Raw genomic sequence first — 25764 nt, 5'->3', positions numbered from 1 at the left:
TAACTTATTCTTTCTTTTCCCAAGTACTGCCCCTACGATAAAATCACTGGCATCACACATAAGTTTGAAAGGTAAAGTCCAATCTAGTGCTATGACTATTAGTGCTGTGACGAGCAACTTTTCAGCTTCTCAAATGCTTGTAAGGATTGATCATTAAAAATGAGAGATCTGTTGTTTTCTAACAATGTGCATAGGGGTTTTGATATTTTTGAAAAATCTTTGATGAATCATCTATAGAATCCTGCATGGCAAAGAAAACTATGAATACCTTTAACTGTGGAGGGTAGTGGCAATTTCTCAATAAATTTGATTTTTGCTTTGTTGATGGCAATCCCTTGCTTTGAAATTTTGTCCCAGAATAATGCCTTCACAAACCATGAAGTGGCATTTCTCTAAATTGAGAACAAGGTTGGTTTCTTCACACTGATAAAGAACTAACTTAAGTTTTTTAAACAATTTTCAAAAGTATCACCATACAACGAGAAGTCATCCATAAAAACTTCTAAAAATTTCTCCACCATGTTCAAAAATATTGCCATCATGAAATGTTGAAATGTTGTAGGGGCATTGCATAATCCAAATGGCATACGTCAGAATGCAAAAGTTTTATAAAGACATGTGAATGTAGTATTCTCTTGATCAGTATAAGCTATGGTAATCTGGTTATACCCTGAATAACCATCTAGGAAATAATAGAAAGCTTTCCCCACTAATCTATCTAACATTTGATCGATAAATGGCAGAGGAAAATGGTCTTTCCTTGTTGCTTTGTTGAGTTTTCGATAGTCAATACAAACCCTCCATCTCACGATAGTAAGAGTAGGAATGAGTTCATTATTATCATTGCTTACCACAGTGACACCCTTTTTTTACGTACACATTGAACAGGGCTTACCTAAGAACTATCCAGATTTGGTTATATGATTCCAGCATCCAACCATTCGATAATATCCTTTTTGACAACTTCCTTCATAATGAGGTTCAATATCCTCTGTTGCTCAATAGGTTTTCCATCGTAATCCTTCAATAATATTTTGTACACGCAGATTGCTAGATTGATTCTTTTGATATCTGCAATCGTCCATCACAATGCTTTCTTAGATTTTTTCAAAAATTTTAATAATTGAGCTTTTTAATTTAATGTCAATGCCATAGAAATAATTACTGGCAATGTGCTATTATCTCCCAAGTAACATACTTCAGATATGCTGGCAAAGGCTTCAATTCCAACATAGGAGGATCTTCTATGGATGGCCGAGGAAGTTTAAAAGAATGGTCCGATAAATTTAATAATTCAAAGCTTCTCATTAATTTATTCTCGATTTGTTTAACATCTAGTAGTTCACCAAGCTCTTCAATCATTTCTACTTCAATTAACTCAATTAAATTTGCACCATCATTACAATTATTGTGATAAAACTCTTCAATTTCTTCCTGAACTATTGTGTTAATAATCTCTATAGTGTGACATTTTTCATCTGTATCTGTACACTTCATAGTATAAAAAACATTAAATGTTATATGTTGATCGTTAACTCTCATATTTATTTCACCTTTTTGAACATCAAGTCATGTTCTTACAATTGCTAGAAAAGGTCTCCCAAGTATGATTGGTACCTCTTTATTAGCCTCACATTCCAGAATAATAAAATCTGCTTGAAAAATAAATTTTTCAACTCTTACCAACACGTCTTCTATTTTACCTTTTGGATGTACATATGAAGGATTAGTTAATTGCAAAGTGAGAATTATAGGTCTTGCCTTCCCTATCCCTAGCTTCCTGAAAACAAACATAGGCATTAGATTTATACTCGCACTTAAGTCACGTAATGCTTTGCCAACATAATGGTTTCCAATAGAACAAGGTATAGCAAAACTCCCTGAATCCTTTAGCTTTGGTGGCAATTTGTTTCTCAGCTTTGTTGTGCATACTTCAGTGAGAGAAAAGGTTACGAACTCCCCTAACCTTCTCTTTTTTTATAAGATATCTTCCCTGAATTTCACATAGTTGGGAATTTGTTCCAATGCTTCCACCAATCGTATGTTGATCTGTAATTGCTTTAGGACATCCAAGATTTTCTTTAATTGAAAATCTTTCTTAGATTTTTGGAAACACTAAGGAAAAGGTGGTGGTCGCCTTCCTTCCATTTCTTGAAGTTGTTTTGCCGTGGCATTTTTATTCGCAATATAAGGTGAATTTGCTTCAACATTTGTTTGGTTGCTCTTTTACTTTGTAGCTTGCTCTACTACTAGTTTTGAATTCTTCTGAATTGTGAAATCTAAACTACTTTCTTCAATAGTGGTGTTACTAACAACCCCTAGTAGCGACATACCACTTTGAAGAGTAATAACTTTACACTGTTCCTTTCCTTAAGATCGTGAATTTTTGGTATCGCTCGACAATGCTCCTTGCGGTCTTGAGCTTAGTGCTTTGGCAATTTGCCCCACTTGATTCTCTAAAGCTCTTAAAGGTACAGCTTGACTTTGACTGATAACATTATTCTTGGCCATCTATTCCTTTAATAAATCTTCCATCAATGAATAACTCAAAGTTGAATTGTTTTGAACATTTTTCCATGGCATAAGATAATTGTATCCAGGTGGTGCACCCGCAACATTCTGTCGAATAGCATTGCAAGGATTTCCCACCGCTAGATTACTCCAACTAAAGTTGGGATGTTGCTTCTCAGATTATATGTGTTGGAATATGGGTTGTTGTTCCTGCAACTAAAAATTCCCATATAATAAACTGAGGTTGGATTTGATGGAAATTCATCAAAAACATGATCCTCTCCATAGTAAACACATGCTAACTCGGTTGCTTTTATTTCCTGCACTGCAGTTGGTCTTTTCAATGTTTTAATCATATTCATCAAAGATGATACCTGAGTTGTTATGGAATTGATTGCATCAAGTTCCATTGCTCCAGAAACTCTTCTGTTTGTCCCTAATATGGTAGTGGGGTATTGATAATCATTATTTGCTATCCTCTCTAGAATTTCATATGCTTTATTATATGATTTATCAAGCAAAGTCCCATTGGTAGATATGTTAACCACCATTCTTGTATGTGCATTCAATCCATTGTAAAACATTTCCATTTGCGTCCAATGTTGGAAACCATTAATTTGGAATTTTTCAATTAACTCCTTGAATTGCTCCCATGCTTCATAATTTTTCATCCTCAGATTGCCGAAAGGATGTAATATCGTTCCTCAGTTTGGCATTCATGGTCAGAATATTATATCTCAGTAGAAACCCCTAAGTTCATTCCAAGATGCCATAATTCCTGATGGTAATCCATTTAACCATGCTCTGGCACAATCTTACAATGAATAAGGGAATCACTTCAGTTTCAGGGCATCTTCAAGAGCACCCTGCTTCGTGAATGAATCGCAGACTTCCAAAAAGAGTCTTAAGTGCAACCGTGGATCTTCAGTAAGCAATCCACTAAACTTCCCCACAGTTTGTGACATTTAAAACATCACCAGTTTTAACTCAAACTGTTGAGCCTGAATATACAGCCTAAAAATTCTCGGATTTAAATCATCCAAGATTGGCACTACAAGTTCTTTTATGGGTATATCTTTCTTATCTATTATTTGAGGAATATCAGTATGCCTTCCTTCCCGATGTAATGGCTCTTCTATAACCTGATTGTTTCTAATTCTTTCCATTTCTCGCAATTCTTTCCTCCTTCTTCTCAAGGTTTTCACAATTTTTGGATAAAATGAATACTCTTCAATTGCTAAAATATCACTATTCATGCACCAACAAAAATCTTGAAAAGAAAAAAAAATCAAAACAACTAATTAAGCTAAACTAATAAAAGTAAAGTGGTAATAACATACCAAATATTTCACCAAAATTACCGACCCCTGACAACAACACCAAAAACTTGTCAGGTGTGAATGTGTAATGCAAATGTGCATGTATACACGCCAAATCAAGTAATAAAGTGATGAGTGAGTATCGTCTTCATAGGGATCAAAATTGACTAAAATAATTGGTTATTCTATTACTACAAAATTGACTAATTAAACTATGCAAAATAAATAGGTGATTAATTGATAAATAAATGTAATGAATGGATTAATAAAATCAATTATAAACAAAAATATGTTATATAATAGCCCATTTTCGGTGAAATTAGAACAGTGATTTTGGGATCACAAATTTGACAAGTAAATTATTATTTTATTATTATTTTAATGTCCATGGCATGTTAGTAAGGTCGTATTAAAATTTCATTAAGAAATTTTGATGTTTGCATGCTTAATAACGTAAATAGGACTAAATAAAAAAAAAGGTACAAAAGTAGAGTTTTATTAGTCAAAGGTGTCAAGTAGCTATGGAATTTTAATCTAAGGGAATTGGATGGTAAATAGACCAATTAAAGGGTTAGTTGACATTCATGACTAAGGTATTAATGTAATTTTGAATGATTTTAAAGGATAAAAGGGTAAATGAGTAAATAAGGTCAAAATTAATTAAAACAAAGCATTCATCTTCTTCAAAATAGGACTCCACCGAAATTGAAGGGGAAAGAAGCCATTTTTAGTGTTTGAAACATTCAGCCACTTCTTCTTGCTTGCATGGTATATTTTCTAATCTTGTTTTTAATGATTTTTATGTTTTTGGGATCATTGTAGCTTAATATAGCTAGCCCGGGGATCCAATTGCAAAATTGTTAAAGATTTAGGGTTTTTCCATGAATGCTCTTACATGATTCTTGATGTTTAAAGAAATATTATGAGTCATTGTTGATAAATAAACTAGTTTTGTAATGTGAATTTTGATGAAAATTGTGTTTATGACTTATTTGTGAAAATGATAAAAGTTCATAGTAAATTGGTAAAATGTAGGTTTGTTGTATTGATATAGGTCCCTATTGAATTTAGTTGGCATGAGAAGAGGATTAAAATGCTTAGATTTCAATTTTAGAGTTTAAGGACTAAATTATCAAAAGTTAAAATGTTCGGGGCAAAATTATAATTTCACAAAAATATGATGTAACACCCCTTACCCGTATCCGAGGCCGGGCTAAGGTACGAGGCGTTACCAGACAAACATACAAACATTAAACTAAATACGAGCCATAAAATTTTATTCATATTTCAAAGCATTCATTCTCTTACACATAGTCCCTTATTTGAGTCTACGGAGCCCAAAACATACTTTAGAAAGGGTTTGGGACTAAACCGAGAACTTACGATAATCTTGGAAATTTCATGCTTTAAGGCTTCATACGCCCGTGTCCCAAAGTCGTGTTCCATACACGGCTGAGACACATGGTCGTGTCTCTGCCTGTGTGGAATGTACCTAGGCTATTTTCCAAGCTTTGGTCAACCTTGATCTCTTACACACTTATACAAAATCAAAAGCATACAACATGGTATTCATTTAATGATTAAACATCCTCAATTAAACCACAAACATAGCATTTGTATGTCATCATACATGTGTCTCTCATACTCATTTTACCTTGTTTATTATAGTACAATTTATACATTTATACCAAGATTATCATCTTACCAAATATCTTCAGCTTAATCATCAAGCATTCATATTTAAAGCTAGATCATATCTTTATAAAATACCACGATTCAGATGCGCAGAATACCATGTTTGCCTGAAACATTTCAATTCAATTCCATACCCAACAAGCATTACATTGAGACTAGTCATATATATATATATATATATATATATATATATATATATATATATATATATATACATGTCATGATACATAACATTCTCTTTTGTTTTCTTATAATCACATATCATTTATTTCATTATATCAATATTTCATATACCATAGTTTCCATGTATTCCACAAATATTTATTTTCCTCCTCCTCCTCTCCATTCCACATACTTAATGTATATAGCATTCTTGTAAGTACGATTTCACAATTTACTAATAAATGTTCACATCAAACTGTCCACACGAGTCATAGTCACTTAATTATTTATAATTCGAGCTACAGAGCTCCAAATTAAGATCTGTAAATTTCCCCTGAAACTATACTCACATATCTTTCCACCATAAAATTTTCATAATTTTTGGTTTAGCCAATTAGTACAGTTTATTCATTAAAATTTCCTTTGTTTCACTTTTCATGATTCGACCTCTCTTCACTAAAAATAATTATCTCACAAGACAGAACTCGGATAATGTTCTTGTTGATTTATATTGAAAATAGACTCATTATTGATTTTAAAAATATAATTTTGAGCCTGTAATTATTTTCTCCAAATTTTTTTGGTTTTCCAAAGTCAGAACAGGGGATCACGTAATCATTCTGAATCAGTCTTACAAAAACATAAATATCTCAAAATATAGAACTCCTTTTCTTTGTATGTTTCTTTTATATGAAAATAGACTCATTAAGATTTAATATGATATCTCATTCAGTCTTTGATTCAATTTATACTATTTTTGGTGATTTTTCAAAATCACGTCACTGCTACTATCCAAAACAGTTTTATTGCTAATTCACTCTTTCACACTTTCTTTGTATTAACCTCATTTTAACATACATATCACAAATCATTTTCACCACATTTCATACATGACAAGTATAGGCCCATGATCACAAGGTCACCATAAAATCATTCTCATGTATAACTTACTTGTTTATAACCTTACCACATCCTGGTCACTTAATGAACACATCATTCACATAACCAAGTTCCTGCACTTATTCATCACATAACTCACAAAGCAAAACATAGAGAGTCTCCCGTTGAACACTTCAGATCAATCCTCGATACTTGGTGGTTTCAGCACATAGCTCCACCCATCATATAGTTTGGCTCTCTTGTACACATGGTGAACACTTAGTACCACCCATGTGACCTAGCCAGTTTATCTCGTAGCTCTCTTGTCTACATGGTGTCCTTCACTTGGAACCACGCATGCGACCTAGCTACATATATCCCGTAGCTCTCTTGTCTACATGGTGTACACATAGTATCACCCATGCGACCTAGATATATCATAATGTCTTGTAGCTCTCTTGTACACATGATGTGCACTCAGACTATACATGTGACCTAGCTACATACCATCAGTATCATCCAATCTTTCAGAAGGTTCAACCGGATTTCTCTCTTTTCCAACAATTTCACCAATCAAGTAATTATCCACAAACATATTTCCAATATTTTTATAAAATATCATAATACAAGTAATAGTGATGTATTACTTACATATAAACTTACATCTCATTTAATATCAACGCAATAATATTAAATTACACATTGTCTTATTAAAAATCATATGAACTTACAATTTCCCATAATATCCATAATCATAGAAATCACATTTATGTATGATAATTCAATGCACTTCATGTACCATAGACATATTTTTAAATCAATTCATAAACTTGGCACCGAATCATTTAATTTAACATAATTCAATTAATTCACTAAATTTAACTTTCAAATATAAATTACTGACATTATTGTTGTATTATTATCATACCAACTTACATACTTTCAACACCTCGGAGATCATAGTAAATATATCGACTTTACATTGAAACATGCATAAATTAATGCTTATTATACATATGAACTTACCTTGATATTAAAACGGCCATTTTACCAACTTTCCAAATTTTCGATTTTTCTCTCATTCTAGGTTCAAATCTCGTTTTTCGGGATCTAAAACATCATATTTTACTTATTTAATTAATGTACTATTCAAAACAGTCCTTAACTCAAACTTTGGAAAAAATACAATTTTTCCCCTAAACTTTTGCATATTTACACTTTTGCCCCTAGGCTCGGGAATTAAACTTCATCCCTTATTCTTATGTTTTATGACACGATGATCACTTTTCCCTTCTATGGCAACATCAAATTCTCACTCTAACATATACTTATGACTATTAGGTATTTTTACCAATTAAGCCCTTTTGCTCGTTTTCACTTAAAACCGAGTAGCACAAGTTGTCTAACATAATTTAAAACCTCATATTGTATCATAAAACACCAGAATACACAAATTTTACCTATGGTTATTTTTCCAAATATGAACCCTAGGTTGAATTATTGCTAGCATAAGCTAAAACAAGTTACCGGGACTCCAAAAACGTAAAGAACTTGAAAAACGGGGTTAGAACAGACTTACAATTGAGCTTGGGAAGCTTGAAAACCCTAGCCATGGAGTCTCACTTGGTATACACGTCCATGGTGAAGAAGATGAGAAAAATTGGCTTTTAATTTTGTATTTTAATTCATTTTACCCCTAAATGACCAAAATACCCTTACTACTAAACTTTCCAAAAATTCCATCCATGTCCAATTTTTGTCCATAACTTTGAAATTGGTCAAATTTCTATTTAAGAGCTCCTAATTAATATTTCAAATCAATTTCATACTAGAAACTTCTAGAATGCAAGTTTTGCAACTTCTTCAATTTAGTTCCTAACTTCGAATTAAGCACTTTATGCATAGAATTTCTTCACGAAATTTTCACACAATCATGCAATCATATCATAGACCTCAAAATAATCATAAAATAATTATTTATATCTCAGATTTTGTGGTCCCAAAACCTCTGTTCCAACTAGACCCAATTTTGGGCTATTACATATGAAATGTGGACTGAATCAAATAATAGAGATATCAAATGGATTGAATTTATTTATTTAGATCAAGGTAGACCAAAAACGGATTTAGATTAGAGAAAAGCTAAAGCCTCAGATTAGTCGATTTTGTTCCTACGCTTTAATTGTCGAGGTAAGTTCGTAGTGTTTTTTGATATGTAATGAAGTTTCTATTTGTGTACTTATATTATGATGTTTTAATTATTACGTTATTAGAAGAAAAATGATAAGTTGAAGATACGTGCCCCTATTTGTACTTCGGTACCCTTGAATTGTACATATGTGCCTCTATTTGTATTTCAGTACCCTTGAATTGCATAGACATGCCCGTGTTTGTACTTCGGTACCCCTGAATTGTACATTTGTGCCCTTATTTTTACTTCAGTACCACTAAATTGCACAAACGTGCCCTAGTTTGTACTTCGGTACCCCTAAATGTACTTCGTACTCTGTTTAGGCCTCTGTAATTCTAAATTGAATAATATATGAAATATATTCAATTTATTGACACATAAAATGATATGATACGTCCTTACTAAGCTCTATAAGCTTATTTGTTTTTTTGGATTGTTTTGTAGATCATTGTTGTCGACACTTTAGGTGGATCAAATCTTTAGCTCACACTATCCACCGACTTTGGTAGTTTTTCTATCTCTTAGGGTACTGGCATGTATAAACTTAAGTAGTTGAATTTAGGGTTGAAACATATCTAAGATGTTATAAAATGGTATTTGATGAATGTGTATATAATAATTAAACGTGTTTATGTTTTGATTCCATATATGCATAATAGGTTATGATGTTTACTTTAGAAGGTACTTTTGGTCACTATTGATGATGAATGAGAATGGTTTATTGGAATCATTTGATGGTTTGAGTTATGGAGCTACTTTAGGTTATAGGTTTTTTAGGTTTTTGGAATTTGTAGTTGATGAATGTATTTAGTAAAGTTTGCATGATTAGGTAGGTTTTGGCAATTGATATTGAGGTGCCTTCTATGACATATTGTTGTTTGATCTTGGATTATTGATTTGGTCATTTTATGTAGGCTTTGGGTCATGTTTTAATGCCTTGATATTATGTATTAAATACCTTTAGGTAGATGCATGGTTTGGTGTTGAAAATGGCTTGTTTTTGGGCAAATTCATGTCCATACGGCCTGGGACACGGGTGTGTGACTCAGTCGTGTGTGACATGGCTGTGTGTCCTTTGTAGGTTATAAAGCATGCATGTCAGCCTGTTACATGGCCTAGCACAAGGCATGGCACACAAGCGTGTGTGGTTATTTTGAGAGTTACACGGCCTAGTACACAGGTGTGTGGCTTGGCTGTGTGACATAACTCAAAGAGTTACACGAGTGAGGTCACAGGCTAAGACATAGTCATGTGTCTCTCTTTCGATTGTTACACGACTTGAGACACAACAGTTTGTCTTAGTCATGTGAGTCACATGGCCATGTGACCCTACAATCAAATATTTCTAACTTTTTTATTATTTTCGATTTGATCCCAAATTGTTCTTAAGGTATTTTTAGGGCCTTGAGGCCTCAATCAAAGGATGTTATGTATGTGATTGAATGTATTAGACTGTGTTTACAATAATGTATGAAACGAATGTTTTAAATTTATGTTTCTATGGTAATGCTCCATAACCTGTTCTGGCGACAGATACAGGATAGAGGTATTACATTTAGTGGTATTAGAGCTACGATTTAGTCAATTATACGACTAATGTAGGGGAGTAAAGTTTAGTATATACATGCCACATATAACCTATGATAGTGTGATGCTCTTGATGTGTTCTAACATTGTATTTTCTTATACATTCAAGATGTTAGCTGAATTAAACTAAGCTATAGTTAATGAAGTTGAAAGTAACGTTCAAGCTTCAAATCTTGAAGTAAGTAATAGTGCCTCTACTCCACAATCCGTTGGTGATGAGATGAGAAATTTATTTCTTAGACTAATGAACCAATGGTTCAAAGAGTTCAAGCAAGCAAATTTTGCAACTCTTCCACCTCCATCCCCTATTGTGCCTCCTCTGGCACCCATGAATACTCAAAACCCTGTACCAATAACGATTACCTGAGTCTCAATAGATAAAATTCAAAAATGTAGAGTGAAAAAATTTAGAGGTACGGTAGATGATGATCCTTCAAAAGCTAAGTATTGGCTAACGAATACAAAGAAAGTTTTTGTGAAATTGTTATGCACCCCTAAAGTTTGCTTGAGATGTGCAGTATCCTTACTGATAGATAAGGTGTATCTATGGTGGGATACTTTGAGCACGATGATGTCAAATGATCGTGTTAATTGGGACTTCTTTCAGAATGAATTCAAGAAAAAGTATGTTAGCTGGTTGTTCATTGATCGGAATAATAAAGAGTTTCTCGAGTTAAAATAAGGAAATTGTACTATAGCTGAGTATAAACGTGAATTTGTGAAGTTAAGCAAGTATGTTTGTAAAATCTATCAAATGAGGAGGAAATGTGTATTAGATTGGAAGATGATTTGAATGATGATATTTGTATGGTTGTAGTAACATTAAAGTTACGGAAATTTCTAAAAATTTTAGAGCAGACTCAGAAAGTTGAAGGAATTTGTTAAACCGAACGATAGTCAGATTTGAAATTTTGAAATTATAGAAAAAGAGGGTCATTCCAGCATGCTTAAACGCCTTTATTGAAGAAATTTAGAAATGACACAAGTTTATCAGTTGTGCCTTCAGAGTTTGTTGGTAGAGAAAAACTGAGGTAAAGTAATTTCCAGTCAGTTATTTCACTAGCGGCTAATATTGGAAGTGTAAGAAATGTTGAGAGAATCGTTCTTATGTGTGATGAATGCAATAAAAGACATTTTAGTGAGTGTCAATCAAAATCGGGAGCTTGTTTCTGTTGTGGGTCTCCAGACCATTTTCTTCGTAACTGTCTGAAGAAGCAAAATGATTTTGGAAATCAATCAAATAAGCCTAAAGCAACTTCTTAGAGGGGTAGACGACCTGGAAACGTTAGAAATGCTACTCCCGATCGAGGAAAAAATAGCAAGATGAATGAACAGTCTGAAGCAAAAACACCAGCTATGGCCTATGCAATCTGAGCTAGAGGGGAAGCTACTGCTCTAAATGTGATTGCAAGTTCTTTTTCTCCCTTTTATATTGATGTATATGCATTGATTGATCTTAGATCAACTCATTCGTATATATGCACTACATTAGTAGACAAAAAGAAAATACCTGTTGGATTCACTGAACATACTGTCGAAGTGACAAATCTCCTGAGTCAGCCTATTCTAGTTAATCAGTTATGTAGATGATGTCCACTGAAAATTAGGGGTTACAATTTCCTTGCTAGTTTGATGTTGTTACCCTCTGATAAGTTTGATGTGATTCTAGGTATGGACTAGTTTACTCAGCATGATGTTATTGTGAATTGTAGAAGAGAACATATTGTTTTAAAATGTAAGGATGGTAAATGGATCCAAATTGAGTTAGGTAGATTGGATGGTACATCTAATATAATGTAAGCTATGACGGCACAAAAATATGTTAAAAAGGGCTTTGAAGCATATCCCACTTATATAGTTGATTCCATGGTTTTAAAATTGAAGCTAGAATCGACTCCAGTGGTATGTGAGTATAAATATGTATTTCTAGAAGAGTTACCAGGGTTACCGTCAATCAGAGAGGTTGAGTTTGCTATTGAATTAATGACAAGAGCATCTCTAATATTGATAGCCCCATATAGAATGGCACCTACAGAATTGAAAGAGTTGAAAGCTTAGTTACAAGAGTTGAAAAATAGAGGCTTTGCTCAGCCCAATTTTTCTCTTTGGAATGCTCCTGTGTTATTTTTTAAGAGAAAAGACGGATCTATGCAACTATGTATAGATTATTGATAACTCAACAAAGTCACAATCAAGAACAAGTATCCATTGCCAAGTATTGATGATCTATTTGACCAGTTGAAAGGTACGACAGTATTCTCAAAGATCAATCTTTGTTCTGGTTATTATCAATTATGAGTTAAAAACTCAGATGTGCCAGAAACCACATTCTAAACCAGGTAAGGACATTATGGGTTTCTTATGATGTCATTTGGTTTGAATAATGCACTTACTATATTTATGGATTTGATGAATAGAATATTCAGACTGTATTGAGACAGATTTGTTATTGTGTTCATTGCTGACATTTTGATCTATTCATGCGATGTAATAGTGCATGCCCAGCCTTTGACAATTATTTCGTAAACCTTATGCAAAAAACAACTATTCACTAAATTCAGCAAATGTGAGTTCTGGCTTGAAGAAGTTAGATTTTTGGGACATGTGGTATCAGCAGGTGGCATTAGAGTTGATTCGAACAAATTTTCAGCTGTGGTAGATTTGAAGCCTCCGAGAAATGTATCTGAAGTCAAAATTTTTTTGGGTTTAGCTAGATATTACAGAAGATTGGTCAAGGGATTTTCGATGATTGCTGTACCATTGATGAAGCTGTTGTAAAAAGATGTTAAATTTAAATGATCCAAGAAATGTCAGTAACGTTTTAATCAGTTGAAAGCTTTGTTAACCGAGGGTTGCTTTAGCCAGAGTTTGGTAAAGAATTTTTTGTTTACAATGATGCTTCATTGAATAGTTTAGGCTGTGTTTTGAGGCAAGAAGGCAAAGTGATAGTGTATGCTTCTAGACAGTTGAAACCGCATGAAAAGAATTATCTAACCCAGGATTTAGAGCTTGCAGCTATTGTGTTTGCTTTGAATATTTGACGACACCATTTGTACGGATAAAAATGTCATAACTTCACAGATCATAAAAGCCTGAAGTATTTGATGTTTCAAAAAGATATGAATTTGAGATAGTACAGATGGCTTGAATTATTGAAAGATTATGACTTCATCATTGATTATCATCTAGGAAAGGCTAACATTGATGCTGATGCATTGCGTAGAAAATCTTTATGTATTTTGAGAGCTTTGAAAACACGACTAATGTTGAGTAATGATGGTTCAATTTAAGCTAAATCGACGTTTCTGCAACAGATTTGTGAAGCTAAGAAATGTGATGATGTTTTGTTAGCTAAACAGAAACAGATTGAAATGACACCTGATTTAGATTTCCATGTGGGTTCAGATGACAGTTTGTACTTTAAAGGCAAAACTTGTGTTCTGAGAAAGTTTGATCTCATTAAGCAAATTTTACAGGAAGCTCATAGTAGTAGCTTGTTGGTTCATCCTTGTAACAATAAAATGTACGACAATTTGAAACAGATGCATTGGTGGCCAGGTATGAAACGAGAGATTTCTGAGTTCCTATCGAAATGTTTGGTTTTTCAACAAGTTAAAGCCAATGATCAGGTACCTTCTGGTTTGTTACAACCAGTGATGATTCCAAAATAGAAAAAGGAACGTGTCATGATGGAATTTGTATTGGGATTACCTCTATCTCCGAGAAAGAAATATGTTGTGTGGGTTATCGTTGATCATTTGATGAAATCAACATTTTATTCTAATGCATACAGATTTTTCACTCGAGAGATTGGCAGAGTTGTATGTTGCCGAGATCGTTCAGTTGCATGTCTGCCACCTTTTATTATTTCTAACAGAGATCCACAGTTTACATCTCGATTCTAGAGCAGGTTACACGAAGGTCTAGGTACTTGATTGCATTTTAGTTCAGCATTTCAACCCCAAACAGATTGTCAATTTGAGTGAGTGATTCTGATACTCAAATATATACTACGATGTTGTGTTTTGGAGTTTGAAGGTAACTGGGAGAGATTTCTACCGTTAGTTGAATTTGCATACAATAACAGTTATCAATCGAGCATTAAGATGGCACCATACGATGCTTTGTATGGTCAAAAGTGTTGAACTCCATTATACTAGACCGATCTCAGTAAGAAAAAGCTTTTGGGTGTTGATTAGATACGGGAAACTGAAGAAAAGGTCGAAAGTGATACGTGACATTCTGAATGTGACATCCCAAAATTGACCCTAGTCGGGAAGTGGTTTCGGGACCGCTAAACCGAGTCACCGACATGTTCGAACGTAATATTTATTGTCTAGAATATGTGAATATGAATGTGTGAAAATTTCATGTTTGGATTTTGCTTAATTGTAGATGAATTTTTGTGATTAGGACTTATGTGAGAAAACTTAGAAATGTGCTAGGAAAATGTAAGTGGCCTATTAGTGCATGTAATCAAAGGGGTGGACTTGCATGTCAAATTCCCCTTTGATATTAGCTAATGGCCGGCCATGACAAGAGTGATGGGCAAGGGAAACATGTTTCCAACATGTTAGGCTAATGATGTATGTAGGAAACAATAAAATAGAAAGCTAGTAGTAAAGAAATAAAAAAAAAAAAAAAGAGAATGGTGAATGTCCCCCCCATTGCCGTGAGTTGAGGAAGAAGAAAGAAAAATCCTTGTTGTTCATCCATTCTCATTTTTGTTACAATTACCATGACTTGAGAAGAAGAAGGAGTGTTCATGTTCTCTTTCTTTTGCAATTGTTGTAACTAGAAGAAGAAGAGGAAGCAATAATAGAGAAATACAATGGAGCGAATCAAATAGGTGATTTCCATCTTGGAGGAATTTTCGATCGATTCTTTGCAAATATTTTATATTTCTTCCTAAGCTGTTCGGTTTTAAGTGTTGCGATGCTTGAGATTGTTGTTGCATGCGACATGCATGTAAGATTTTGATAGTTTTGTTTGGTGAGTGTGGATTAATTTGCTCCTGGAAACCGTGGCTAAATGGTGAAGTAAATGGTGTGGTATGGCTGCTCAAATATGTGTTGACGTGTGCAATTGTGACTATCTTATTATGCTGCCTTAATTTGCTTTTACATGCTGTCCAATATTGTAAATTTTATGACAAATTCGGTTAAGTTTAATGCATGTCTCATTTGAAAATTCAATGCTGTCCAAAGCTGGACATTTCCATGTTGTTTGGGTGAGTCTTTCAAAGGTAACTTTGCTAAATTCTCACATTTAATTTATGGGTACATATACAAGTAATGTTCGCTATATGGAATGTAAGTATAGGTGTGATCGGTCATGGAAATTTGATATGAAGTTTTGTTAGGTGAGTGGTGAATGGCGAATGAATTATATACATTGTGAGGATGAAATTTGTATATAAATTGTGTATGTGTGCATTTGGACTTTAAGGGTAATGAGATGAAGTTAAGGTGCGAATTTTAGTTCGGTGATAGAGATAATTCGGTTGAGTTGATTCATGATGTTGTACATTAGAATAAAAAAATTACTACTAAATGTATTTATTCTAGATCAAGACATCAAAGGGGAAAATCAAACAAAGGCAAAGCAAAGATAATCGAGTACCGATTGGAAATCGTTTCATCCAATATAAGGTAAGTCATTAAGCATATATTTGGTATTGATTTAAATGATCATAATATATATGCAATTGTGTTTAATGAGTTGATGTGTAAATGGAAATGTATGTGTATGGAATGATGCCATTGTTGAATGTATAAAGGTAGTAAAATGCTTAAAGTATTGGTCTCGGCACTAAGTGTGCGGGTATAAATGGACACGGTGACAAGATTGGCACTAAGTGTGCGGGTTTAAAATTTGTACAGCACTAAGTGTGCGAATTTGATCATATAGCACTAAGTGTGCGAGCTGATTATATAGCACTAAGTGTGCGGACTCACTATATACTTTTGCATCACTATTGGCACTGAGTGTGCGACATTATCGAGCTGATCACGGACAGCGGATCGGGTAAGTACCTTGAGCTCATGGCGAATAGGCACTATGTTCATGCTCGGGGTTGAGCTTGGTAAGCTTTAAATCTATGTGATGATTGAAATTGTATGGTTGTGGTGGAAATGAGTTAGTGTGTGAAAATGCCTTAAATATCTTGTTGTGTGGAATATGAAATGTGGATGTATGACTTGGTATGAGATTGAACTGAAAGGTCCAAGGAATTATGGTATAGTTTTGATATGGATGAGTACCTAGCCTCGTTTATTGTTTCATGTTGTGGTAACTTTTTTAATGGATGGTTGTTGAATGCTTATGACTTACTGAGTTATAAACTCACTCGGTGTTTTCTTGTCACCCATTTTAGGTCTCTTGGACTCGTATTATTTGCGTGCTTGGAACCGTCGTTGAAGTCATCACACCGGCTGGAAATCTTTTGGTATTGTCTTCGTAGTTGAACTAGGAGAACATTTGGCATGTATAGGCTATTATGTTTTGTTGAATTGTGGGTTGTAAACTTTAAGCCATGTGAAAATGGCCTATGTGGTCGTTGAGTGGGATGCTAGAACCTATAGCCACGAGTCTTAGAAACTTTAATTTTGATAAGGTGGCCATAATTTGTGTCATGTATGATGGATGATTAGTAAGGTCAAGGAAAGATTCATGAAATTGGCATAGTCTACTGCAGTAACTGTTGCGGACAGCAGCAGTGATATGAGATTGAAAAATAACTAAAAATAGTATAAGTAGAATTAAATAGTGAATAAATTATGAAATTGAACCTTGATGAATCTATTTTCATATGGACGAAACGAAAAGACCATATGAGCAGTATACTGAGAGATATTAAAGTTCTCGTGAGACAGGGCCAGAACGGTTTCTGGATCCCCTGTCTCAACTTTGAAAATTTACCATAAATTATCCAGAAGAAATTAGAAGTCGTGCCTTATATGTGCAGATTCCCCTTTGAGTCTAGTTTCATTAGAAACAAACGACATGAGAATTGAAGCTCTGTAAGAGAAGATATCCAGGTCATAATGCGCGAAGGTCAGTGTAGTCGACCCCTGTAACATGGGCGACTTTAACTAATAAACTGTACCAATTGGCCTGACAAAAAATTATAGAAATAAATCCACGGATGGATATATGAGTCTAAATTCGGGAAAAATTTACGGAACTGGTTTTCGAGTTCTGGAACTCGAGATATGATTTTTAAGGTGACAGGGACGCAGTTTGCCAGCTGGACTGGAAATGTGAAAAATAGTCTGTGTGACACATGAGAGCTGGTATGAGAACCCCTCGTGTCCGACTCCGGCGACGGTATCGGGAACGGGGTGTTACATTTTATTGGTATCAGAGCTATGGTTTAGTCGGTTCTAGGACTACCATAGCGCGTGTGAGTCTAGCTATACATGCCAAATTGTTAGTGCTTAAAAATGTGATGACTTCTGACGGTTGAAATTTTTGTTTTGATTGCAAATGGAACCCGGGGTAGAGAGACCCTTGGCGGATGACGTTGAAAGTGTAGCGGCTGCTCCTGCGCAAGGGACACCTCCTGTTGAGCCTCAGTCATCCGCGAATAATCAAGATGAAGGGGCGAAACAAGCCTTCTTCACCATGATGAATGAGTGGGTCGTGCAATATGCCCGAACCAATCCGGCTGTCCAACCATTCCCGAATATAAATAATCCACCCCAAGAGCCCGTAATGCCATCAGTTACTGATCCGGTGAGGCTGAGTAAACCCCCTGTGGACTTGATTAGGAAGCGCGGGGCCGAGGAGTTCAAGGCCATAGTTACTGATGATGCCGAAAGGGCCGAGTTCTGGCTTGATAACACCATTCGGGTGTTCGATGAACTATCATGCACACCCGATGAATGTCTAAAGTGTGCTATATCCTTGTTGCGAGACTCAGCCTACTATTGGTGGAGGACTTTGATTTCCATAGTCCCAAATGAACGCGTTACTTGGGATTTCTTTCAATCCGAATTTCGAAAGAAATACATTAGTCAACGGTTCATCGATCAGAAGCGTAAGGAATTCTTGAAACTCAAGCAAGGCCGGTGTAACACCCCGAACCCGAGACCATCGCCGGTGTCGGACACGAGGGGTTAACAAGCCAAATCTACATGTTTCGCCCATCAATTTGACATTTCCAGTCAGGCTGGAAAACTGCGTCACTGTCGCCTTAAAAATCATATCTCGAGTTTCAAAACTCAGAAACTGTTTTCGTAAATTTTCCCTGAATTTAGACTCATATATCCATCCATGGATTTATTTCTAGAATTTTTGGTCGGGCCAATTGGTACAGTTTATTAGTTAAAGTCACCCATGTTACAGAGATCGACTGCTCTGACCTTTGCACGTTACAACTTGAATTTATCTCTGTACAGGGCTTTAATACTGGTGCTGTTTGTTTCTAATGAAACTAGACTAAAAATGGAATCTGTACATATAAGGCATGACTCCTGATTCTTTCTGGATAATTTATAGTAAATTTTTAAAGTTGCGACAGGGGACCCAGAAACCGTTCTGGCCCTGTCTCACAATAGCATTAATATCTCTTAACATGTAACTCCTATGACCGTTTCGTTTCTTCCATATGAAAGTAGACTCATCAAGGTTCATTTACATAACTTATTCACTATTTAATTCCATTCCTAAAAATTTTGGTGATTTTTCAAAACCACTCCACTGCTGCTGCCAGCATCTGTTTTCAAGGTAGGTCTTATCTATTTGTAGTCTCCATGATCCAACTAGTCTTGCCATACATAGGTTCACCTATGACCATTTTAGCCATTCAATGGCTGATCATGTGACCAACACTCCCATTTCCAATCCATAATTACATCATGAAACCATATATATATATATACAACTCACAAATGGTCTAAGTTCATACTTGACTTCTACGAGCCATTTTCGCATGGCCGTACACATATACATCACAACACAATTGAACCGACAAGGGTAGTCCTATACATGCCATTTCAAAGTTCAACCAAAATTATACCAAAATGGAGGCTTTGATAGTGTAGATGACTTGACTTTAATGATCCCGAATCCGATTGCTATCGAGCAAAATCTATAAAACAGAGAGCCAAAGCAACGGGTAAGCATTTTTATGCTTAGTAAGTCTCAAGGAATAAAATCAGCTTTAATTAAAGCAATACATTCACATAGCCAAATGCATCATTTCATTAATACACATTCACATAATCATTCTTACTTCACACTTCATCATTATATACTTTCACAAGGTATCAACCACTTCAATAGTTGATATTCGTTAGTCGATTGAGCGAATGTTGCTCAAACATGTCGACTTTTCCAATGCACATATAAACATACCTTATTCTTTGGGCTTTTCGAGCATACTAATTGAATTTATTACAGCAACCAACACTCACCTCCAGCCCAAGCTTCTTCGGAATACAACCGGATATAACCACGTGCACGAATGCCTTCGGGTCTTAGCCCGGAGGTAGCCGCTAGCACAGTTGCCTTTGGGTCTTAACCCGGATATAATTTCCAGCATAAATGTCTTCGGGACTTAGCCCGGATATCATTCAATTGCTCATGCACACATACATCAATAATCATTAGACATTCATGTTTCATTTTCGTTACTAAGGCTCAAACACAAAGGTAATCACTAGCATAATCGCCTTCGGGACTTAGCCCGGGTATCATTCAAATACTCATACACACATAAATCGATAATCATTACACATCCATATCTCATTTCACATAATTCAAGTAGGGTCACTTCTTGAGGACTTACCTCGGATGTTGTCGAACGGCTATTACGGCTATTCGATCACTTTTTCCTTCCCCTTGTCCAATTGTGGCCCTCTAAGCTCTTGAGCTAATTCAAACAAATTTAATTTATTAAAACCTCATTATGCTAGCTTATGGCCGAATATGACAAGGAGTTTAAATGGTCATATGGCCACCCTTTAGCTTGAATACACAATGGTCATGCACATTTTATACTACATCAAGCAATTCAATACAATTCATTCAAGCATCAAGGAAAAGCTAAGGCCATCAATAGGCTACCTAAGGCCGAATATACATGTCCAATTTGAGGCCAATTATCCACTTAATACCACACAAAAAAACAGCATGCATTTTACTAGTTAATGTTTTACATATTGTGGCTCAATACTTATAATATAGCATCAAGCACTCATATGGCCGATTATACTTGCAATTTCACAAACATTCTTCAACATTTTCTTCTTTAAACAAACATATTCATCACTTACTTCATAACCAAAACATCATGTGCAAACATATATATACATATATGTGCATGGTCAATTTCAAGGTGCCCATAGCCATCCAAAACACAAATTTTAACTATCATGCAAGAAGCATGAACCATGCTCATGAATGCATCATGGCGAATACATCACAATCATGCCCTTTCAACTTCAATCATGGTTAAACAAAAAGAAAACTCAAAGTCTTACTCAAGATGGCTACAAAGAAATTTCAAGAGTAGACAATCCATCTTTGCATGCATCATCATCAAGCTTCACACTTAGCATGCAATGGCTTTATCACCATATTCACTTGGGCGAATTTCATTCCCATGACATAACAAAGATTTGAACCATGGGCTAACAAGAACATCAATCTAGCAACCAAAAACATGCATGAATCTCATGGCACAACCTCAAACATACCTTACTCTTGATGCAAGTATAGCCAACCTCTTCCTAATCCTCTTCCAAACCAAGTATGAAGCAAAACTCCTTCCTTATCCTTAGTATTTTCGGCCAAAAGGAGAGTGAAAATAGATGAACAAAAATTTTTTTCTTTGTTTTGTTTCTCTCATGTACGGCACAAGGGGGAAAGCATCCACACTCATTTTTTTTCATTTCTTTACCCATGCTCTTATTTTATTATTTCTAACATCCACCACTAGCAAAACATGTTTAAGACATGTTTTCTTTTGCCCATCTTCATCACCATGGCGGCCACTTCCTTCTCTTTGGGTAAATTGACATGCAAAACCATTCTTTTGCATGCATATACTATTAGACCATTGAAGATTGGCCTATCACCTTTCAACAATGTTTCATATAAGTCCATCTTAATAAATTCACATAGAAATGATCAAATTAATGCATGCAACTTTCACACATGCATTTGCTAACATCATAAACATAGAATATAACTTTTAATTACTTATAAGACTCGGTTTAATGGTCCCGACACCACTTCCCGACTAGGGTCAAATTAGGGATGTCACAGCCGGATGACCATATCTTAATACGAACATGAGTTCGTAAGACTTAGTCGGTATGCCCGGGAGTGTGTGGCTGATGAGGTTGCTATGTGCAAAAGATTTGAAGAAGGATTGAATGAAGATTTAAAGCTACTAGTGGGTATTTTGGAGATAAAGGAGTTCGTAACACTAGTCGAACGAGCCTGCAAGGCGGAAGAACTTGGAAAGGAGAAGAAGAAGGCTGAATTTGAAGCAAGAGATTATCGTAAAAGATCGACGTGTAAAGCTCCATTCTCGGCTGTAAAGAAGTTCAGGGAGGACACTAATAAGACGAGGGCGACTGCGGGAATTTCCATCAGAGCCCGGCCATTGACGGACTCCCGAGCTACTTCGGTAGCTTGTGTGGGCAATAATCGTCAAGAGAGACACGAATGCCCCAATGTGGAAGACGACACCTAGGTGAATGTTGGGGTAAGTCATTAATAGGGCTGTTATGGATGCGGTTCGAAGGACCACTTCATTAGAGATTGCACGGAGCTAGATGAGAGGAATAAGATGCAAGGTGCAAGACCTAGTGGAACGACGGCTGGAGGTAGGCCCCCGAGAATTTCTGAAGGTAGGGGTGGTAATCAGAGAGGAGCCTCTAATACGGCTGTCCGATCCGAGACACGTGCTCCTGCTAGAGCATATGCCATCCGCGCACTAGAGGAGGCATCCTCCCCTGACGTTATCACTGGTACTTTTACTCTCTTTGATACTAGTGTGATTGCATTGATTGACCCCGGCTCTACTCATTCATATGTATGTGAAACCCTAGCATCCAGTAAGACTCTACCTGTTGAGTCTACTAAGTTCGTAATTCGGGTGTCAAACCCTTTGGGTCAATACGTACTCGTTGATAAAGTGTGCAAGAGATGCCCCTAATAATTCGAGAATCTGCTTTTCCGGTGATTTGATGCTTCTACCATTTGATGAATTCGATGTTATTCTTGGTATGGATTGGTGACCGTACATGATGCGTTGGTGGACGCAAAGGAAAACCATTGATTTGAGGAGTGCAAATAATGAGGTAGTCGAGTCGAGTCTCTTGATTTAAAAGGAGTGCCGCGATAATATCTTCTATGATTTGCTCGGAGACATATGAAAAGGGTGTGAAACATACCTTGCGTATGTGCTTGAAAGTAAAGAGACGGAAGGAAACTCGAATCGGTACCAGTGGTTTGTGAGTATTCGGATGTTTTTCCGAGGAGTTACCGGATTGCCTTTGGTTCGAGAAGTGGAATTGACATCGGTTGTACCTGGGTACTACGCCGATTTCAATAGCCCCGTGTCGTATGGCATTAATGTAATTAAAGGAATTGAAGGTTCAATTGCAAGAATTGACGGATAGAGGTTTCGCTCGACCGAGTTTTTCTCCATGGGCGCACCGGTATTGTTTGTGAAAAAGAGGTACGGTCACTACTGAATTCTTGGTGATCTTTGTTTGGGCTCACTAATGCCCTGCGGTATTTATGGATTTAATGAATAGAATTTTCAGGCCATACTTGGATCGGTTCGTAGTTGTATTTATCGATGACATTTTGGTCTATTCGAGAGATGAAACCGAACATGCTGAGCACCTGAGGCTAGTGTTGCAAATTTTACGAGATAAGCAGTTATACGCAAAGTTCAGTAAATGTGAATTTTGGTTGAAAGAGGTTAGCTTTTTGGGGCACGTGGTGTCCGCATCGGGTGTCAGGGTGGACCCGAACAAAATTTCGGCCATAGTCGATTAGAAACCTCCGAGGAATGTTACCGAAGTTAGGAGCTTTTTGGGGCTTGCCGGATACTATCGACGATTTGTGAAAGGTTTTTCGGTGATAGCTGCACCGATGACAAAACTACTTCAAAAAGATGTTAAGTTCGAGTGGTCGGAACGCTGTCAAGAAAGTTTCGATCGACAAAAAAAAAAACCTATTTAACCGAGGCCCCGATACTAGTACAAGTGAGTCCCAGAAAGAGTTTGTCATATCTGATGGCGCATCCTTGCTTGGGTTAGGTTGTGTGTTGATGCAAGAAGGTCGAGTTGTGGCTTACGCGTCGAGACAACTAAAGCCGCATGAGAGAAACTATCCGACCCATGACCTTGAACTAGCAGCCATAGTGTTCGCCTTGAAAATATGGCGGCATTACTTGTTTGGAGAAAGGTGTCATATTTATTCGGACCACAAGAGTCTTAAATATTTGATGACTCAAAGAGATTTAAACCTGCGACAAAGACGTTGGCTTGAGTTGTTGAAAGACTATGAACTCATCATTGATTATCACCCGGGAAAGGCCAACGTGGTGGCCGATGCTTTAAGTCGCAAGGCACTGTTTGCTTTGAGAGCGATGGATGCTCATCTATCCGTTTCACCCGATGAGGTGCTAGTAGTCGAATTAGAGGCCAAACCGTTATTGATTCATCAAATACTTGAATCTCAGAAGGTCGACGCTGAATTAGTCGCTAAACGAGTCGAATGTGTTTCGAATGAGGAATCGGAATTTCAGATTGACGACAATGATTGCTTGACATTCAAGGGTCGATTATGTATTCCAAGGGATTCGAAACTTATTTCGAAGATTCTGGACGAGGCTCACAGTAGTCGAATGTTAGTCCACCCGGGTAGTACTAAAATGTACAATGACCTGAAACGCCAATTTTGGTGGCCCGGTATGAAACGAGACATTTCTGAATTTGTTTTAAGGTGTCGATATGTCAACAAGTGAAAGCGGAACATCAAGTGCCATCGGATTACTTGAGCCAATCATGATACCTGAATGGAAATGGGATCGAGTGACAATGGATTTTGTATCTGGGTTACCAGTGTCGGCAAGTAAGAAAGATGCGATTTGGGTTGTTGTGGATAGACTGACTAAGTCGGCTCACTTTATCCCCGTACGCACGGATTTTTCGCTCGATAAGTTGGCAGAATTATACATCTCCCAAATTGTTCGATTGCATGGGGTACCTACTTCTATCGTGTCGGATAGAGACCCAAGATTTACATCGCGATTTTGGAAGAAATTGCAAGAGGCTTTGGGTACCAAGCTGCATTTTAGCACTGCTTTTCATCCCCAAACCGATGGTCAATCCGAACGGATAATTCAAATACTCGAGGATATGTTGAGATGTTGCATCCTTGAGTTTAGTGGTTCATGGGAACAGTATTTACCTTTGGTTGAATTCGCTTACAACAATAGCTTTCAATCAAGTATTAAAATGGCGCCTTACGAGGCTTTATACGGTCGTAAATGCCGTACCCTATTATTCTGGACTGAACTTAGTGAAGGAAAAATCTTCGGGGTTGATTTGGATAAGGATGCCGAGCAAAAAGTTTGAGTAATTCGTGAAAGTTTGAAAGCTGGTTCGGATCGCCAAAAGTCATATACGGATTTGAAAAGAAAAGATATTGAATATCAGGTTGGAGACAAGGTCTTTCTCAATGTTTCACCTTGGAAGAAGGTGCTTAGATTTGGTCGTAAGGGCAAATTGAGTCCGAGGTTCATCGGGCCATATGAAGTATCCGAACGAGTTGGGCCAGTCGCATATCGATTAATTTTGCCCCCTGAGCTCGAAAAGATTCACAATGTTTTTCATGTCTCGATGCTTCGACGATATAGGTCTGATCCATCACACGTAATCACTCCATCTGAGATTGAGATTCAGCCTAATTTGAGCTATGAAGAGGAACCGGTTCGCATTATGAGGCGTGAAGTAAAAGAGTTGCGCAATAGGAAAATCCCGTTAGTGAAGGTGTTGTGGCATAAACACGGAATGGAAGAAGCCACTTGGGAACTTGAGGACTCTATGAAAGAGCGATACCGAGCCTATTTACGGTAAGATTTTCGGGACGAAAATTTCTTAAGTGGGGGAGAGTTGTGACATCCCAAAATTGACCCTAGTCGGGAAGTGGTTTCAGGACCGCTAAACCGAGTCACCGACATGTTCGAACGTAATATTTATTGTCTAGAATATGTGAATATGAATGTGTGAAAATTTCATGTTTGGATTTTGCTTAATTGTAGATGAATTTTTGTGATTAGGACTTATGTGAGAAAACTTAGAAATGTGCTAGGCAAATGTAAGTGGCCTATTAGTGCATGTAATCAAAGGGGTGGACTTGCATGTCAAATTCCCCTTTGATATTAGC

At 36.3% G+C, this 25764-nt stretch overlaps 1 non-coding gene across 1 annotated transcript; it reads left to right on the top strand.

The window, feature by feature from the left end:
- The first annotated feature begins 3117 nt into the window (after positions 1–3117).
- On the top strand, positions 3118–3222 carry LOC128291348 (small nucleolar RNA R71). Its single transcript, XR_008281124.1, has one exon. It is a non-coding gene; the product is annotated as a small nucleolar RNA R71 (small nucleolar RNA).
- The last annotated feature ends 22542 nt before the right edge of the window (positions 3223–25764 follow it).

Source organism: Gossypium arboreum, chromosome 3, assembly GCF_025698485.1.
Source record: "Gossypium arboreum isolate Shixiya-1 chromosome 3, ASM2569848v2, whole genome shotgun sequence".
Taxonomy (NCBI): domain Eukaryota; kingdom Viridiplantae; phylum Streptophyta; class Magnoliopsida; order Malvales; family Malvaceae; genus Gossypium; species Gossypium arboreum.
The sequence above is the reverse complement of the archived record's forward strand: the minus strand, read 5'-3'. Positions and strand labels throughout refer to the sequence as shown.